This window comes from Cornus florida, unplaced genomic scaffold (genome assembly GCF_030987335.1).
Source record: "Cornus florida cultivar Cherokee Brave unplaced genomic scaffold, ASM3098733v1 CherokeeBrave_3.0.0_Hap2_Chr11, whole genome shotgun sequence".
Taxonomy (NCBI): Eukaryota; Viridiplantae; Streptophyta; class Magnoliopsida; order Cornales; family Cornaceae; genus Cornus; species Cornus florida.
In genome coordinates, this window is record NW_026775581.1 from 22466112 (window position 1) to 22474171 (window position 8060).

An 8060-nucleotide genomic window follows, 5' to 3' on the forward strand; every position below is an offset into this window, starting at 1 on the left:
GATTTGGCATTCGGGGAGTGTTTGGGTGTTGAGGATTAGATGTTTGGTGTGTAGATAGGCCCACAAACACGTTTGTGTGGGCCCCGTGCTCTAGAGCTCACAGATCTGCGACTTTTCAGATTCGGCATTCGCACAGTTCGATCGATCGAACTTGTGCTTCGATCGATCGAAGTAGTGAACTTCATCTCACTACCTTCGATCGATCCAATCTTATGCACTTTCATGCTTCGATCGATCCAAGTGTTGGATTGATCCAATTCACTTCGATCGATCCAACTTTTGAACATTTTTCACTTCGACCGATCGAAAATTTCTGTGATCGATCGAACTTTCAAAGATCACACATACACACTCCATTCATCTTGTGTCGTCTTCATGCTATCTTTATATGCACAATGCCTGTGATATTCCACATTGGATGTATTTTATACCTACATTGCTTAGCATGACTCACATTTCATCATTATCATAGATTCATGTCATCCATATTTTGTCTATCTTATTTGACATACATGTTTCTATTATGCATTTAAAATCTTATATATCTGGCACTGACTTATATATTGAAATTTTCTTGTCTTTTTACAGATCATGCCTCCGCGGTTCAAGACAGTAGCCAAGTGATCTTCGGGACCACAGCGACCCCGCAGACATATACGGCCCAGGATAGAGATGGTTGTAGAGCCATCTCATGCTCAGGAGGAGCCCGCACAGGCTACTCTCCCTCAGTCCCCATCCCACGAGGCTGAGGAGGGAGCGGACCACGTGCCATCTACATCCCAGGCTCCTCCAGCCTTCACACCATCACCTTCTCCTACGCGCCATCAGGCAGATGCAGCCGCCATGCCATCACCGCAGCCACCTCTACCGGCTCAGCGCCATGACCAGTTGCTGCCGAGATATGCAGCCATGACCGTGGCTCAGGAGTCGTACTTCGATACTGAGTACTTCTCCGAGTCTATCCTGACCCGGTCTGGCTATCAGGATATCATGCAGCGAGGCCTCTCAGCCATCCTTGCCCCAGTCACCGGCCTTGTATACCCGCGACTGGTGCGGCTATTCTTTCAGCATCTCCAGCCCTCGCCACGATCTACTGCAGAGATGATCACTACACTGGACGGCCACGAGATTGTCATCATAGTTGACACTCTGGCCCGTGCTTGCCGGTGCCCACACCGGTGTCCACCTGAGCTTGCAGAAACATACCCGAGGCTGCATAGGCCTTCATCTTCTGACATGGCTGTCTCCTTGACAGGCCATCATGCCGGTGGTCAGACATTCGCCACCAGGACCTTCTTGCCTGACGACCTCTGGTTCATCGACACAGTTCTCATCCAGAACATTTACATGGCGGGCCACAAGATCCAGAGGCGTCATGACTACTTGACAGCTCTTTACGCTTTTTACACGGGCTGCTGGGTATCTATCACAGTCCTCATCTAGAGCGTGATGAGGTTGCTGTATGATTCTTTCATTTCCAGGAAGGACCCTAAGCGGTCCAAGGTCCTGCCCTTCGGACACATCATCACGCAGATCCTTCTTGACCAGCGCTACAGAGTGCCCCCAGATGAGGAGCCCCTTGCACGGTCCAGCTTCTATAGGAGGAGCGACTGGAATAAGAGCTACAATGCTCTTATTCGGAGTCTTCAGGAGCCAGCTGTAGAGGCAGCAGCTGAACTAGAGGATGAGGAGGCAGCCCAGGCACAGCCGGCACCTCCAGCAGCAACAGATATCGCAGCGGACGACGCACCAGTCGGTCTGGCTACCGATCGCATGGACATTGACCTGGAGCGACCTGCGGAGGAGTATGCTGATGCTGCAGATGATGCTAATGCCGATGATACCAGTGATCGAGCCGCTGCTCAGGAGCGAGTTCGGGAGTCTTCTTCAGAGACATCTCTGCCTGAGTCTCTAGTTCCCACTCCCGGATTCGGAGCACGCTTGCAGACACTGGAGGAGGACGTAGCAGCCATACGAGCCGACATCACTGCCCACTGAGCTGAGTTCACCTCTTTCAGGGAGGATGTCATGGCTTGCTTTGCCGATCTCTCCAGCCGACTCCCTGCACCTGCACCCGCACCTGCACCTCCAGCCACTGCAGATCTTCACGATCAGGCCTCCTGAGACTCCACTTCCAGTTATTCTATGCTTTCATTTCTTTTATTCTGGATCTGTATTATACTGTCACTGTTACTGTATTATACTTTGCGACCGGTCTGTCGGCTTTATTATTTTATTGATGTACCTGCACTTTATATTCTCTATATATTGCTTTTTGATTATAGATGTCTCTTAGTATCTCATATTTGTATGTTTGACTCCATCAGGTACACCACAGTGACCTCAGTGAGAGAGTGTTGCCCAATTTTTCAGGACCACTCTTACACCTCTCTCTCTATTCTCTATTTATCCCATTTTACACTTGCATGTCCACTGTGCACTGATTATCCTATCTTGTTATCTAATGAGTTTATCCGAGTGCAAACTTTTCAGGACCACAGTTTATCCCAAGTTTGGAGGGGCCATGCCACCCACTTTGGATACTTCTATCCCGATCATTCATGTCTAAAGCACTGGTATACTCTTTCCTTTGTTCTCTTCACACATTGAGGACAATGTGCAGTTTAAGTTTAGGGGTATTGGTGTATGTTTCAGAGTTACTTTAAAATTCAAATTTTGAGCATGTCTTGTGTATTTGAGGGATATTTCTATACTTGGTCCATTTTTAGCTATGATTTTGATCTTTTGAGGACTATATTACTTAAAATTTAAAAATTGCTTGACTTGAGAGTCCAATACTCCTTGTATGCCTTGAGGATGCCATTTAGGAGTAAATTTTTCAAAAGATTGATATCTTGCTTGCATTTGTGGTCCGCATCATCCTGAATTTGTGATTGTTTTGAGATTCATTCTAGGATTCTACACTAGCACCGGTGCACACTAGCATTCATTTATGGGGTACATGCTTTGTTGATTATTGAATTGGTTATATCCCAATTGGGCTAGTAGTGCATTGAAAGCTTTCATTCTTAATAAAGGTAGATAACAACCCCTTTTCATTGAGTAGCCGGGATTCTTGCCTCATTAAGCAGTGAACTTCTCGCACCGAAAGGTGGAGGGCCCAAACTCTAGGTTAATAATTGATTATTATAAAATAAAAAAAAATAAAAAAAAAAAGAAGAGAAAAAAAAAGTTGCAAAAGTAATAAAAGTGAGGACTTCTCCCAAAAGGTGAGAAGTAGGAAATGATTAGATAGTTGTTGTCTTGATTTGTAGCCTAGTTGATTTGAGTTTGTAAGTCCGTAGGGGTATCTTAACACCTAATGCCCTAAAGCCATCTGGTTTGGGAGTCATTGACCTAAAGCTCGCTACATGAATCTTCTAGAAAGCTTAAGAGATCAACACATTGCACAAAATTTCCATCTTTGATCCTCAATAAATAAATAAAAAAAGAAAAAAAAAAAAAGAAAAAAAAAATAGAGTGAAAAGAATAAGCGCACCTAGACCAATAATGCTTTAATAAAAGGTCCAATCTCTTATCTTGATGATCGGTACTAGATTTGTGTGCTAGTTTGAGGGTAAGGATGTGATTACTTCTCTAGTTGGCTAAGATAGCAACACACTTGATGCCGGACCTCTCACATGGATTCTAGACTTGTTTCGATTTTCATGATCATTTTCTTGATATGTGGAGGACCATACTTGCTTGCTTGATATTAAAATTTTGGGAGATTGCTTAGAAACGGTTGAAAAATTGCATACTTGAGGTAGTTTTCTCCCAATGCTTGTTTGTAATATTGGTGCCTCTTTTGAAAGAATGAGCTTAATGTTTGTGGGTATCATTTCTGGAAATCCTCACGAGACTTCACTCGTCCACTAGGGGTAACCTAGGGGTTTAAAAGGCTTGTTGCATATGCTAAATGCAATCGTGTTCCCTACGAAAATGGTGTTATCATTTTACTTGCTTTCCAGTTTATACTTGTTTAGTTGTTCATTTCATTCCTTTACTTCTTAGTTCACTGCTAGGGACTAGCAATATTTAAGTTTGGGGGTGTGATGAGCACCGAAAAGTGCGCATTTAAACCCGTTAAGCTTAAGCATTCTAGTACCTTTATCAATCTTACTTTGCCGTTTTAGACTTATTACGTGTTATTTATATTTTCAGGCACTAATCCCAAAATTGAGCTAACTTAGCCAAATAAGAGCTTAATTGAAGCAATCCTGAGATAAACCAAAGAAGGGAGCAAAGTGGAGAAAGAAAGAAGCAAAAAGGAATTAAGTTGTACAGCTGAAAAGTTCGATCGATCCAACTTAGAGTTCAATCGATCGAACATCTATGATCGATCACAGTACTTCTCGATAGATCCAACCTTGGCCTTTGCTGAAATTCCAAGTTCGATCGATCGAACATCACCTTCGATCGATCGAACCCTATTTTGTCCTATTCAAATGATTGATCTTATCCACAGCTGTACGCCTACCAACCACTTTTGTCCTTTTCCCCATAAATATCTTTGAAATATCTCATCCTTGTCCTTATCCAGAGGAGTCAGACCACTTCAATCGATCCAAGATGCAGTTCGATCGATCGAACCCATCTTCGATCGATCCAAGTTAAGGTTCGATCGATCGAACTTCCTCCAGCGAGAAAAAGTTAAAGTCCAGCTCATTTATTCCGTCCTTCATCCAATCATTGGAGAATATGCCTTGCACGACCACAGCTTATCATAGGGTGTATTTGACCTACCTATATAAGCAATATGATACACTTTTTGGAGGGGGCTCTAGAGTCTCTTGTCACACATTGAAAATCATCTTGGAGGCTATTCTTGGAGAGGAAGAAGGGAGAAAGCTAGAGCAGCCATTGGAGGAGATCTTCACCAACAAGGAGCAGCCATGGAGTTAGCCCTTGAGGGTTGGATCATCACTACCATGAGTGGCTAGACATCTTCTTGGGGCTAGAGTTAGCCCCAAGCATGCTTTCTATACTCTAATCTTGTGTATTATTGAGGGATTAGTGTTGTATGATACATCTTGATATTCATGTATATATAAATCTTGATTATTTCATGGTTTGTATGGTTTAATGCTTCCAATTGACTATTATATTCTATCCATATGTCTATGTATGCTAGAGTAGGATATTCATGTGCTTATCTCTAGATTTAGTGTTTTTGATGCATGTCTATGTGTTTTGATGCTATAGATCTAGAGATTATCAAGATGATATGCTTAATGAATGCTATTTTGGTTCATTTGATGGTTTATGCCTATTCTTGATGGTTTGTGCCTCTCCCCTAGTCTAGATAGCTTTATTTTCATGCTAGTAGTGTAGATTTAGTGTAGTGGTAGTGTAATGTTAGATGGGAGGAGAATCTACTCTTGATATTTGATGTTCCATGCTTGTGAGTCCAAATGGCATATTCCTCTAACATTGTGTTGCATGTGGATTGTGAGCTTAATGAAGGATTAATGACTTGTTTTGATCTATTGTGCTATCCCCATGTTGTCTAGACAATATATGCTCTATTGTTTAGATATATTGTGCTCTTTACATGATGTTTAGACAATACTTGCTTGATTTGTCATCCTTGCCAATTGAATCAACCTAATGCACACACACCATTATCATATTGCAACACATCCATTACCCTCAATTGATCACTTGTTAGTAGTATAGAAAAGTATTGCTTGGCGGTGATCTCTACACCCCAAGACCTCTCTCTCTCTTGTTTACCTCATATTATTTTATTTAGTTGAATTCAATTTAGCTTAATCAACCAACCAACCAATTGTGTGATCACTCGACCTACTAACCCTAATTACCATAGTTTCACAATTCGATACACCATCAAATCCCTTGGGACGATCCCTACTCGCCCTATCTATATTTTATATAGAGAAAGGTAATAGTGGCTTTCTATAAATGTAAAACTTGGCCACCTCCTAAATTCACACACAACTTTCAAGCTTTGTTGGTTGTGGCGACTCCATCAAGGAAACCAACAACAGCCCGCGTGGTGGCAAGTTCTTACATTCTTAGATAAATCGTGAGCCCACGTGGAGGCAATTTACTTTTCTTTGCATATTGTTTAAACATGGGAGTATGGGACCAATGTTTGTGGAGAATGTTTATTGATTGATTTGTTGTGGGGGCGAAGTGATTGCTAGTTACTTGTTATTTGTTTCGCTAGTGCATGCATGGTCATAGGTCATTAAATCCTACTCTTGTCCCTCCTAATTTATATCTTGAATCGGTTGTTCGTAATCCAATGGGATGAGGTAGTTCTCATCACTCCATTTCATTAATGGAGGAGCAACATGACGACCAGTGGAGGACCTTGGTCACATAGACCAACAAGGCATCCTCCACCCTAATGTGCATCATGACAACATTCAAGTACCATTCATTCCACCACAGCAACAAGGCCAAATTCCATTGGGAATGCCTCGGCCAATTTTTGCTCCACAACCTCCCATGGTTCAAGTTAATCAAGGTGCTTATGTAGCACCACCAATTGTGAATCCTCCTCTTGCTTTAAGAGACCATTATGTGCCTAATGAATATAATACACCCACATGCATTCAATTTCCCCCATTTAGAGCACATCACTATGAGATTAAACCGCAAACCATTCAAATGCTTCCTAACTAACATGGACTTCCAAGTGAAGAACCGTACAAGCATTTGGATGAGTTTCTTGAAGTGTGTTCCACCGTGAAATACACAGACATGCCAGAAGAAGTTTTAAGACTCAAACTTTTTTCTTTTACCCTTAAAGACAAAGCAAAATATTGGTTCAACAATCTTAGACCTTTTTCGATAACTTCTTGGGCAGAAATGCAACAAGAGTTCTTGAAGAAGTACTACCCGGAATCAAAGACCTATGCTATGAGAACTTCCATTCGTGAATTTTCTCAAGGGGATGGGGAAATGTTTCATAAGGCATGGGAAAGGTTTAATGACTTGCTTAGGAAGTGCCTACATCATGACATACCTAAATGGTAACTAGTTCAATATTTCTTTGAAAGTTTACCAGATAATCACAAAGGTATGGTTGATACATCTATAGGTGGTTCTTATCTTGACAAGCATGAAAATGATGTTTGGCAATTGTATGAAAGCATGAATGAGAATTCAATGCATAGATTTTTATCTTCTAAAAATGGTAGAAATTTAGGTGGAAGAAAGAATGTTAGCTTATATCAAGTTGACAATTCCAATGACATAGCCGTCGAAATGAAATCCTTATCTCAAATGTTTAATCAATTTTTGATCAACCAAACTTCAGCGAATCAAATGTCTTCCTGCCTTAACCATTTTCATCGCAACTCTAATGAATCATGCATGGCTTGTTCTACTGTTTTACATTCTACTTCCAATTGTCCCCATGGACATGTGCCTAGTGAAAACCATGAGCAAGTCAATGATACATTTGTTAACCAAGGGAATAATCCCTATGGAGCTCATTACAATTCGAGTTGGAGGAACCATCCAAGCTTCTTTTGGATACTTATATATATGAATTCAGTACAGATCATACATCAATGTAATGTAAAAACACTAATTTCAATATAAACTATCATCTTTCCCCAAATTAAAATACAAAGAATTACATGCTTAAATCGGTGAAGGCTACCTCAATCCCATACAAGGAGATTTAGCTCATCTTGGTGGTGGTTGAAGCTCCAATGGTTGAAGAGGAAGCCTCCATCTTCAGCTCCATATCAGCCCCTCTCAAGAACATTCAAGAACCCTAACTATTCCTTACTTTCTCTCTAAAAGTATACAAAATTTGAATTCTATATTGATAGATGATGTGTGATAGATGATATATATTATAACATAGAGAGTTGTATAACACCCCTTCTGGCCAAAATCAGTCAAAATCCCCCCAAAACTCGTGCATTCAAGTTGGATAAAAGAGAGAAAAATAACTAAAAAAATTCAAATTCAACATTAACTCGCAGGTTGGCGTATAGACACTAGGATGGGCTTCCGGACGTAGCTTGTCAAGCTGGTTGTTAGGCCCGCGCTAGGTGCTGGTGTGTAAGGCCTCT